Source organism: Ahaetulla prasina, chromosome 1 (genome assembly GCF_028640845.1).
Source record: "Ahaetulla prasina isolate Xishuangbanna chromosome 1, ASM2864084v1, whole genome shotgun sequence".
Lineage (NCBI taxonomy): Eukaryota > Metazoa > Chordata > Lepidosauria > Squamata > Colubridae > Ahaetulla > Ahaetulla prasina.
Genome location: NC_080539.1, coordinates 176,935,019 through 176,946,773, shown reverse-complemented (window position 1 = coordinate 176,946,773; position 11,755 = coordinate 176,935,019). Strand labels below are relative to the sequence as shown.

At 41.7% G+C, this 11,755-nt stretch overlaps 1 protein-coding gene across 3 annotated transcripts in view; it reads left to right on the top strand.

Moving 5' to 3' along the window:
* Positions 1 to 6,639: 6,639 nt before the first annotated feature.
* The window catches only part of AFTPH (aftiphilin), a 48,826-nt gene continuing 43,710 nt past the window's right edge, over positions 6,640 to 11,755 (top strand). For 2 of the 3 annotated variants that reach the window (XM_058182414.1, XM_058182408.1), the window contains exon 1: positions 6,642 to 6,849. The gene's annotated coding sequence lies outside the window, so the exon portion shown is untranslated. Of the gene's footprint in view, positions 6,850 to 11,755 lie in introns of all 3 variants that reach the window. The other variant, XM_058182422.1, reaches the window with a different exon arrangement.

Below are 11,755 nucleotides of genomic sequence, written 5' to 3'. Positions count from 1 at the left end.
TATATAAAAGTTTGATTAAATAAACAGGCAAAAATTGTTCTGCTCCTTGCCTCCCCCCATGCAAGGCTAACTCAAACTTGGTTTTCCCTAATCTGTTGAAATTGTAATCCACTACATGAAAAGTCAGGGTTTAGGAAGTCAAAAATACATACTATGCCTGTTGTTGATTCTGGCTGCTCTGCACAATCCTCCTTCTATTACTGGGTGAAGACTAAATAAATCTACCCATATAGACTATTTTGCATGGATTATTGACATTTTTCCATCAGCAAAGTTTTACTTTTGTAATTTTCAGTTATCCTAACTGGAGGATCTCCCATAAATGATTGCATGTATTGTCTGCTTTTATAATTTCTTTATTCCCAAAATAGGATCGCCATGGAATAAGCCTTGCTACAAAGCTCAAAGTCCACTGAGCAGTAGTGCTAACTACCCTGATGTATGCCAGTGAAGACTTGGACTGTATACAGGAGGCACGCTAGGCAATTGAACCACTTCCACATGACCTGCCTCCGCAGACTTCTGAGGATCCGATGGCAGGACAAAGTGCCAGACACAGAAGTCCTCTCCAGAGCAGGCCTGCCATCAGTTCACACCCTGCTAATGAAAGCCCAGATATGCTGGGCAGGCCCATGTTGCAAGGAAGCCAGACCATCGCATCCCTAAACAGTTCCTCTATGGTGAGCTGTCTCAAGGAAAGCAATCACACGGGGGACAAAGGAAGCGATACAAAGACTCGCTGAAAGCGTCTCTCAAGTCCCTGGATATCGACACCACCTCCTGGGAAACCCTGGCACAAGATCGATCAACATGGTGCACGTTGATCCATCAAGGCTGCCAGACATTTGAAGACAGAACAGTAACCATAGCACAAGAGAAGCAAGCCTTCCGCAAAGCCAGAGCTGCAAATGCTGCAACAATGGTACCCACACACGTCTGCCCGACATGTGGCAGAACATTCCGTGCCGGTATAGGCCTTACCACCCATCTGCAGACACACCGTGGACAGCCCACAACCCGTTAAGACATCAAGGGTCTCTTCAAAAATGATGGACGAACATCATTCCCAAAATAAGGAAATTGCAAGCCACAAATTTCATTTATTTTAGATGCCTAAATGTACCTTTTAGAAGTACATTTTCTAAGTACTTGGCACCTTAAATAGTGCCATGTGAGAATATTTGCTACCCTTCAGGAGCTAAGTAGTGCTTGTTGAATAGGCCTTCATAAAATCTAGGGAGTTGTGGAGGAATCAGCATTTTCCCAAAAGAATCAGAACAGGCTTGAAAAAAAAATACTTCAGAGAAGCTTTCAGAATGGGCTATTATTTGTTCTGAGCAGGCCATGGTAGCCAAAATCAACATTGATGATGGGCAGGCCCTGCCTTACTGGTTTGACTATAGCTTGTAAAAATTCAGATACGGTCATCAGATTTTTCAGTGATTCAGAAAGGGCCCCGTTTCTTTATCACTCAAAGTGCAGACTGGGGTGGGGTTGTGGTGGAAACGCAACTGCTGATTCACGGCACTAAGCTATATCAGCCATACAACTACAGAATAGTAGTTCTCCACTGCATGTGTAGCTTATGAAAAATTATGTCTTTCAATTAAGTGATTCACCTGTAAAAGGTGCTACCAAACTGCTCCCAAGTTTTTAGAATAGTCCCCTTGTAAACTTAACAGGAGTTAAGGCTCAGGAAAAAGCTAGGTACTGAGAGGTGATTACAGGGAGGAAACTAAAGGCAAAGCCCAAGGAATATTTCATGTTTCATTTATTTTAACTTTGCGACTTAACTCCTTCCCTTACTGCAAATTTTTGTGACTGTATCTAGTTCTCTAGCTGGAAGGACTCGGAATGAGAAGGTGGCTGACTGAAGATTTATACAACTTCCTTCTACTCATTCCCTTTTGATGCCACTGTGCAGATACTGATATAACAGGCTGTGCTTACAAAACACGAAGTAGAGGCATTCTAGGAACTATTTTGGTTGTATGCCTCCCTGGACATCAAAACTACTTCCCGGGTATGGAATCAAGATCTGACTAACAATTGGCTGGAGAGCCCATAGTAAATTCCCCACAACTCCTCCCTATTCAGGTTAAAAAAAATTTTTTTTAATCCTTTTGGAAAATCAAGATTCAGCAGGAAAAAGAGAATCTAGAACAAATTAAGGCTAAGAAAAGGACCCAAGATAATAATTGCTCCTAAAATTCAGATTTAAAGCTCTGATCTAGAAGCAAATAGAACCTTTTTTTTTTTTTGGCTGTAGTGACCGTGTCTCACAGGTCTAAATAAACATTTTAGCCAGGAATCTACTATTAGATCTTTGATTTCTTTTAATGTGTGCACTGAGAACTACTCTATTTGTATTCTTTTTAGACGGGAGTTCAACAAACTCAAAAAATTTTCAGTATTATCAGATGCCTTTCCAGAATCTTGTACTTTTCTGTGAGAGATCTTTTGAGGACACCATCTGTGAGGGTTTTTTTAGTCTCTTTTGCCACTGAGTATTTTGCATACAAGCATATAAAGTTAAAAGTTTTTTAGATCAGCCTTTCATTTTTTATTCCTTATGAGAATGCTCTTACTCCCAAAGGGGTGGGTCTAATTTGCCCAGAAACAGGCAGCAGAATTGAGATTCAAATGATGAACGCAGTGTTGTGCCAATGTGATGCAAGTGCCTTCCCTTTTATACCAGTGTTATGATCTCACACAAACATATGAAAGAAATACAGTTTGCATTGCAGCAGAGCTATGTTGCTTTTGTTGTTTGGACAAAATTGCTGGCTGCTACTGATACCTCTAGTCACATGTCTCCAAACTCTACAGCCAAATGTATTTCAGCCAAATGTATTTCAGTTTATCAGTTTGTGTTAACTGGCCAATAAGATGAAGTCAGTAGATGTATAACCAGAGGTTTGGAGAGAGGATTCAGACTTCCAACCCTTTATTTGGATAAGAGCTGCTGCTATGACTTTAATAACATCCGAGCAAATATTGGATTTTCCTGGAGCAACGAAAACATCAGAATAACTATTGCTGGTAGACATTGGTTATGAATTCTTTTGATAGATTGGACATAGTCTTAGCTTTAAGTATCGTGTACACTGAAGTCCAACAAGTAAGAAGATAGTGATATTCTAAGTCATTTTCCTCCTCCTGGGATGGGATAAGATACAAAATTGAATTCAGAAGTACTTTTCTCTTTCTTCTTCTGTAATACAAAATATAAAGCCTACCTTTTCTGGAATGCATATTTAATGAAAAGCCAATCTACTGTTTTCCCCCAGGTATATTTTTGTTAATAGCCATTTATAACCCATCCCAGAACAATTTAAATAATATAACATAAAGCAGGAATGTAGAGGGGCCTCTGGTGGCTCAGACTGCTAAGACAGCTGCTTGCAATTACTGCAGGTTCAAGTCCAACCAGGCCCAAGGTTGACTCAGCCTTCCATTCTTTATAAGGTAGGTAAAATGAGGACCCAGATTGTTGGGGGCAATACATTGACTTTGTATATAATATACAAATGGATGAAGACTATTGCTTAATATAGTGTAAGCCACCCTGAGTCTTCGGAGAAGGGCAGGATATAAATGCAAATTTAAAAAAAACACCACATTGGATCCAAAGCCAAAAAGATGCTTTAGAGTAGATATATGCAGGCTATCAATACTTTCTTAACTCAAACATGTATTTTCGTGGAAATCTGTAGCTACCCTGTCATTTTTAAATGGGTGGCAATTGGTTTGCTATATGAACTCTAGCCATGCAAAGCATCTTTCCACTACATATTATTCCTGTTAATTTCAATATTCCTAGTCATTTTGAAATTGCTAATAAATGATTAAAATAAATTAAGTTGAATGATGTTTTTTGCTTGTGGGCAATTTAGGGTTTATCCATAAGCTGTGGATACTGAAACTTGTCAAAAATAAAACATTCCCCACCCACCTTTGCCAGCATTATGACATTACTACTCAGAAAAGATCCCTATTTTTTAAAGTCAACATTCCCATTTCATGCAGATACTGTAGGGCAGAAGTGAGCAAATTGCAAATTGACTTGCATGTTTTCATGCTTATTAATGGAAGACTGTTCATTTTTTTCATTTACCAGTATCAAAATCTTTGTAATGTTTATTTATCTGCCTATCAAATGGAGGTATCCGTGCCTCCTGCAGGGATGTTTACTCTAACAGTTTTATTTGCAGGATTTTTAAAATGTATAGTCTACTCTTGCCAGTCAGTGTCTCTTGCTCAAACCAGTGAAGTCACAGGCATTGCAATCCAAAATCCATCTGTGGGGGAAGGCTAATATTAGACAGGTGAGCCCAATACCAACTATTTTTTCATAGAAACTGTTTTCACCCTGGGCAGTGGGGTTACCTAACAAATCTGAGTTGCAAACATCCCAATGATCACTTGGTGGCAGTAACAAGATTCAGATACCCTTGACTCTGTCCCTATCTAGTGGCCACCCTTATTTTCCAAGCTAGTTTTGTTAGCTTTAATGTATCAAGCATAGATACACAACTTTTTCTCCAAAGTACAAGTAGTCCTCGGGTTATGATGCTAATAAGAACCCAAATTAGAGAGTGAAATCCTGGCAGTTCCAGTTGCTGTTGTTAAGTGAGGATCTTATGTGACTGCAACTTTCCAACAGGCAAAGTCAATTTGATCCCAGCCAGATACTATGAAAGGGAACAGGAATGTTACCAAGTGTTGAAATTGCAATCACAAGCGTGCTGCAATGGCTGGATTTTCGAGGCCCATTTTTAAGTATCACTTGTTCAGTAGTCACAACTTCAAACAGTTGCTGAACGAATGGTTGTCAACGAAGAACTATCTATAAGTGCCAATTGGATTATAGCCACATACAATATAAAAGGCAATATTCCCTCCAGTAAAGTCCAACAACTCTACTGACTTTATGGACATGCCAATTTAGCTTTCCTGGTAATAAAAAATGTTTGCCACTGCTATTTTCCAGGATGATTCTAAAGCACCAAGTCTAATCTACATTTACTTTTCACATTTATACGGCCACCCATTTCACCAGAAGTGACATTAGACCGTTAGGATTTCCAAATGGTCTCCTATCCATATTCTGGGTGGCCTCTGCTGAACATTTAGAGACCACGCCAAATGGGCAGGACATACCTACTTTCCTCTTTCCTAATCCTGCCTCTTCATCCCATTTCAACTGATTAAAGAGACATTCCTGAGGATTACACTTCTGTACAAATATAAGCCACAAAAGTTTCTAAAAACTTTTAAGTTTAGAAATGCCTGTAGTTACAGACTCTTTTATTTTTTCCCAAGATCCTGACCTTAAGAGAAGACACGGCTTCTAGATCTGGACATAACAAGATGGCAGCAGAGATACTTCAAAATAAAAAGAAATCCTAACGTTTCTTGCCATCCAGTTGTTGTTCAGATTTTGGCAGCCCAGATAAAGATGGGATAAAAATATAATATAATAAATAAATAAAATAACATGATTAGCAAATGAAAGCAGTCATTTGTACAGGCTTAAGTAAAGGAGGAGGGTGTCCCTTGGAGTCAGCTTTTGACACCTGTTGAGTGCTTGGATAAGTCCCTGCAGTTTTCTTGCCAAGGTTTTTCCCAAAGTACTTGGCATGTCTCTTTTCTAGGGCTGAGAGTAACTGACCCAAAGTCGCCCAGCTGGCTTTGGCCCTAAGGCAGCACTAGAACTCCCGTCTCCCGGTTTCTAGCCTGGTGCCTTCACCATTAGATCAACTTGCTAAAAATTTAAATCCACATAGCACAAAGCCCACTTTCCTAGTACAAGTGGGCACATGGCAAGCATGACTTTGGTTTGCTTTGCGCTTCAAACTTCGAAAAACGAGAATGGAGAGAAAATCCAACTTTTATCCCGGGACCTCGCCAGCTTTATCTTCTTAATCTGCAATTATCTTTAAGATCTCTATAGATCTCATGCTGGGCTTTGTAACGTTCACAGGTTAAATCCGACCGTAACTAAATGTTAGGATTCCCAGGCACGGCCCTCTTCGCCAGCGGTCCGAGCAGCCCCTGGAGCGCATCCAGATGTCAGAACTGCAACAGTAGCAGCTGAGAGACCAAGTTGCGCGCGAGGCAGGGCCCGACGTAGACTGCAGGTCCGAAGTCTTTTCACCGCAAACTAAGGGAATTCTGCCCTCACCAAACATGGCTGCCTATGCACCGATTGAGCTTCCTCTTCCGGCAGACATCAAAATGGCCGTCCCGCCCCGCTATGGATGAAGCGTGCCCACATTTGATATGGCGGATCTCGCTTCCTTTGGTAAATAGACCGGAGCATAGGGAAAGATAAAGAGAAGCTCGGCTTCTGATCGAAACCACAGAAGTGGGCTTCTTTCCTGGGGGGCTCGGGATTTATAGAACTTTACAGATCTCTTCATCATGGGACCACTAGATCCAAAACAATTACGGCAAAGTAAGTCGACGACGCGCGTTGGAGACGGCCGCGGTCTGAAGTTACGGTTTCTAACCGTATGGATTCCAACGGATGGAAAGGAAAAAAAAAAGCTTCCCCCCCACTACAACCGCTGACGGATGTGACGTTGACACAGGATGTGGCACGGGTGGAGGGACACGCAGAGCTAGGGGAGCGTTTAGCCGCGCGGCATGCCGGGAAGCGGCGAACTAAGTGGGCGGCGAGGGGAGGTGGGTCAGTCCAAGGCGTTTCCTGGGCTCAGGGGCGGGAGGGGGAAGTTCGAGATGGATTCACCTTAATGGCGGTTACCGCGGGAGGCCTCCAGTCACCCTCCCAGCCCCGTCTGGCCCCGCCATGCCCGGCCCAGCTGCCCCTGCAGGACCCCAAAGGTAAGAAACGCGGCTGCTGCTGCTGCTGCTGCCGCCGCCGTTGCTCAATGTGAGGCGCTCAGCCGGACGGCCAGCCGGGACCCTTCGCCCTCGGCTGCCTCCTGTCTCCCATAGTCCGGAGCGTGGAAGGGAAGCCACCGCCTCCGCCCGCCACCTGTGCGCCAACCTCCCTCTTCGCTCCGCCCCGCACCCCTCGGGTCTGGAAAAGGGGAACGAGTGACTCCGTCCCTCCACCCCCGTTTCGGGTGACGGGGCACGAACCAGCAACCCCTCTCGCCTGCCTGGCTGGGCAGCGTGTGGCTGCGAGTACGGTGTCTTCGGGAAAGTCCAAAGCGGGAAGGGAACCGGCGTTTCCTCTTCCTCTCAATTAATAGACGAGCGTATTTCCTCCCTTTGAAAGTTGGAAAGAAAACAACCAGGGAAGGGAGGATGGAGGGATGGGTCGTGTCGTCATGACGGTGTGCTTCTTGGCCTGGTTTGGGGCAGCCAGAGAGGTGTTGGGTTTCTTTTGGAGTTGTTCCCAAGCTTGTCTTTTGTTCTCCTAAGGCAGTAAGTAGCTGGTGCATCGCTGACCTGTAAGTACCGGGGTTTCTTCCTCGCTCTTTTTCCCTCTCCGGTGAAGACGGATCAAGCAGTGGCGATTTTATGCTAATTGGCACTCTGCCATATTCGTGGTTTTGTTTTGTTTTGTTTTTTTATTGCGGGAGTGTGGCACAGATTAGGTTGCTTCCCACCTACCTACCCACAGTGGGGGGTTTAAACCCTTAAGACAAGTGTATTCCAAGGGAATTTCCAATCTGAAGGATAGTAGTAGTATAAACAGCAGAGTCAAGATTCTCATTCTCATCATGGGAAAAGTGCAGAAAGATAACTGTTTATTTTGAAAGCAAAAAAAAAAAAAGAGTTAAAACAGCTGTTCAATGCCGCAGCAACATTGTGAAAGTTGGCACTTACCGAGTCTTAGTTTTGGCATTACATTAAAAATTAAAAAGTAGGTTTTGATTAAAAATTCTCATAAAAATACTGAACTACTCTCCCTCGAATCTTTTGTTTCATTGGAATTGATGAGCCTAGCTTAAGACCTGGGCTAAGGTCCTCTTACCTCCCCCCTGTTCTAGCAGCATGCCAAGGAATAAGAAATGCACTAGATCAAGGGTATCAAACTGGATTTCTTCGAGGGCTGGATCAGCCTTGTAGTTCTCCTCCATGGGCTGGAGGTGGGGGGGGGGGATGTGATGGATACTTCCTGCAGCACCTGCCGGCCAAAGCAGGGTGTAGGGGGCCGTGCATGCCCCATTTTGGCTGTCAGAGGTGCTGCAAGCTGGTCCTTTGCTATTTCTAGGTCAGCCCTAAGGGCCAGATTTAAGCATTTCTGGATCTGGCCTGCGGGCCTTGAATTTGACACCCCGGCACTAGATTCAAGAGATTTGCTGTTTTTCTCAAAGTACTCCTGTGTTATTTCTATTTTACTTCTTTGTGATATCAGAGGAGTGCTTCCTGCAACTGGAAGAGAGATGCGAAGTCAGCTATTTCCCTTATAGAAGGAGAAAAAAGTTAACATTTGTGGATTCTTTCCCAGTCACCAAATCTTTCTATAACTTTTTCACTGATTTTTTAAAAAAACAAAATTTAATTCTCTATATTGGCCATGTAACCCCTCCTTTTAAAAGCACATTTTCATATGAAGAAGGGTACGCCAAAATTCCCAAACTGCCATGTTGTAAACATTCATGACCTTACTCTAAGAGAGCAGGACTTTGTATGTTTTGTTTTGATGGTTCATGCACTTGTAAGCAGGAGAGAATGCAGCAACACAGGTAGTAATGGGGATGTTTTAAATGCCCATGTATCATCAGTGCTGTGTGAGTTGCATTGGTTGACACATGACTTCAAATGCTGATTGTTACTTATAAAGTCCTTCATGGAAAAGGACTTCATCATTTGAGAGACCACGTTTCTCCAGTGTTTTCTGCCCATCAGATAACATTGGGAAGAGTAAGGGGCGCTCCAGTCACTTCAATCAGTCATCAAATGAGACCCTGGAAGCACACTTTCTCTCTTGTCATCTGGAACAGCATGCCCCCAGAGATTTGTATGGCCTTACCGTACAGGAGTTACCTATGTCTTTGAAAATGGGATTTGCTTCCATTTGGGGTTAGGTTGTTGAGCCCAGGGTTGTTTTCTTTCGTGTTACATTAAGTAATTTTGTCTAGATGTGCATGTTCTTTTCTTTTTTGTCTTTTCTAATTAGGTAGGCCATCTGGAAGTACCTGGGAGTCAGGTGATCTTCAAATCAAATAAATAAATAAATACAGTTGTAATAACAGTCCTGTGAGAAAAATTAAATTTTGGGATGAATCACACTAATAACTAGTAGACCCACTGAAATCAATGGGTTGTATAGTACTTGGATTCGTTAGGGGGACTTAAATTTCAGTGGGTCTGTCCTAAATATGTCTAAGCTTAAATCTGTCCCTGTTAATCCACATTAACACATCTTTGCTATAGAATCAGCTAAAGGTGTGGTAAATAATTTCAGTTTGAGTTATAAAAAGTTCCAGGACAGATACATTATATGAATGCTTTAGTGTTTAGAGCAAGGAAATTCCAAAATGTTTGTTATGACATTAAATACTGAGAGTTACAGCTATTTGTATGATTCTTCTCTGGATCTCTTGGTTTTCCTGTTAACTGCCTACTACTTTTTATTGCTAATTATTACAGCTACTGACTCTGCCCAAACTTCAAAGGCATGTTTTTTAACTCGCTTCAAGTAGGATTTTTTTTTCCATCAATCATGTCTAATTCTTGGGGGCTGCTTGAACAAGTCCTTGCAGTTTTCTTGGCAAGGGTGTTCAGAAGTGGTTTGCCTTATTTCTAGGACTGGAAATGACTGACTCCCAGCTGGCTTCGTCCCTAAGGCAGGATTATAACACAGATTCCCATTATCTAAGCCTGATACCTTAACCACTACACCAAATTGACTCCCATAAGTAGGATATCTTTCTCTAACTTGCTCTGTCTCAAAGTCCTTCATGAAACTTTGCGTCCAATATGCCATTTGGGAGCTTGGTGCCCTAAAACAGAATAGTATTGAAGTGTTTCCTGTTCGTTCAAAACAGCGGAACAAGTAAAGGCATTGGGGGAAGACAGGGAGATACTGAATTGAGGAACCAGCACATCCATCCTCAAAGTACAGGTAGTCCTTGATTTAAGACCACAATTCATTATCCACAGTTAATACTACCCTAAATTGCTGGCTAAGCTTGCAGTTCTGATATGGAATAGGTATTGAAATTGAATATTAATATGGATGAGAAAAGCCATCAGTTCTCAACCGCTTGTTATATTATGAAATAGATATCTTTAGTTGTAAGCTTTTCTCTGATCTCAACAGGTATGTGTGAATTGCTGCTATTTAGAAGAAAGACAAAAGAATTAAATTAAGTAGTAGTTTAGCGTTGGTTGTACAACACCATCTATTTTCTTGTATTCAATCATTCTCATGGAATATATGTGGTTAAAATTCAGTAGCATGTTACACTCTGAATAGAAACATTAATGCACTAAAGATGATAGCCACTAAAGATAGGGTATATCCTGAATTCATGTTTCCATTATAATCAAATGAAATATATCAATCTTTATATGATTGCAGTAGTGTTTCTAAGAGCAATCTTAGCTGCAATCAAATAATATTATAGATCTGGGGCCCAGCCTGGTACCGAGCCATGACCTGTTCAGAACCAGGCCATGCAAGTGGCGGATGAGCGCATAAACATGTGCAAAGTTCCTCTTGCACAAGCGGCAGCCACTTGCAGAAGCGTGCAAAGCTCCCATTGTGCAAGGGTGTTTTGCACCCACCTATCTCTCACAGGGAACTATCCCCTCTCCCCCCGCTGTGCCGCCAAACCAAAAAGGTTGGGGATCACTGTTGTAGATGATCTAGACTTAAATTGGCTAAGCTAATTACAGAAGGACTTGACTTAGTTTTAGTATGAATTACCATTTAAGGGGGCATCATTTACCACTTCTAGCAAACCACCTCTCAGACTTTCATTCTTTTTCATTGCCAACAAGTAGCACTGAAATCTAAGGAGAGAATACACTGTTTACCATCTATACTTGGGGACCAAGCATCCAAATAGGATTCACACATTTTATATTGTTTAAGCCAAACTCATGCTTAATTTTGTGTTATAAGCTATTTAGTCTTTTAAAACTAAAAACTAATACAAATATAAAACAAGGAACAAAAGAGAAAAAGAAAATCAAAGTGATAGCAAAAAAGGCAAGGGAAAAATAAAGAAAAATCCAAAAAAAATTACAAAGTGGCTTCCAATATTTTTCACAACAGATATAAGCACAATTGTATTTTAGTCTTTCTCTCTAAAATTACATAATGATAGCAATAACAGTAGCACTTAGACCTGAATGCCTCTTCATAGTGCTTTATAGCACTTTCTGAGTGGTTTACAAATGTCAACATATTGCGTCCAACAATCTGGGTCCTCATTTTACTGACCTCAGGAAGATGGAAGGCTGAGTCAACCTTGAGCCAGTCAGGGTCGAACTCCTGGCAGTAGACAGTTTGCTTGCACAGTTTGCTTGCAATACTGCATTCCAACCATTGCACCACCACAGCTCTTTCTCTTTTCTTTAATCTAGCCTGTCTAATCATCAAAACTGTAAATCACAGCTCTTTTTTCATTTTATGCAAAAACTCCATAAGAGGCTTCCAGTCCATAATAAATGTAGATAGTATCTTTTCTCTAATCAAAAAAGTATCTTGGCAAAATCTGTCAATTTTACTAATTTCTCCATAGTAGGTAGCTTGAATTGTTCCATCTCTGTGCATATAATAATCACACCACAGTAATCATATATTGAAATCATCTTCCATGGC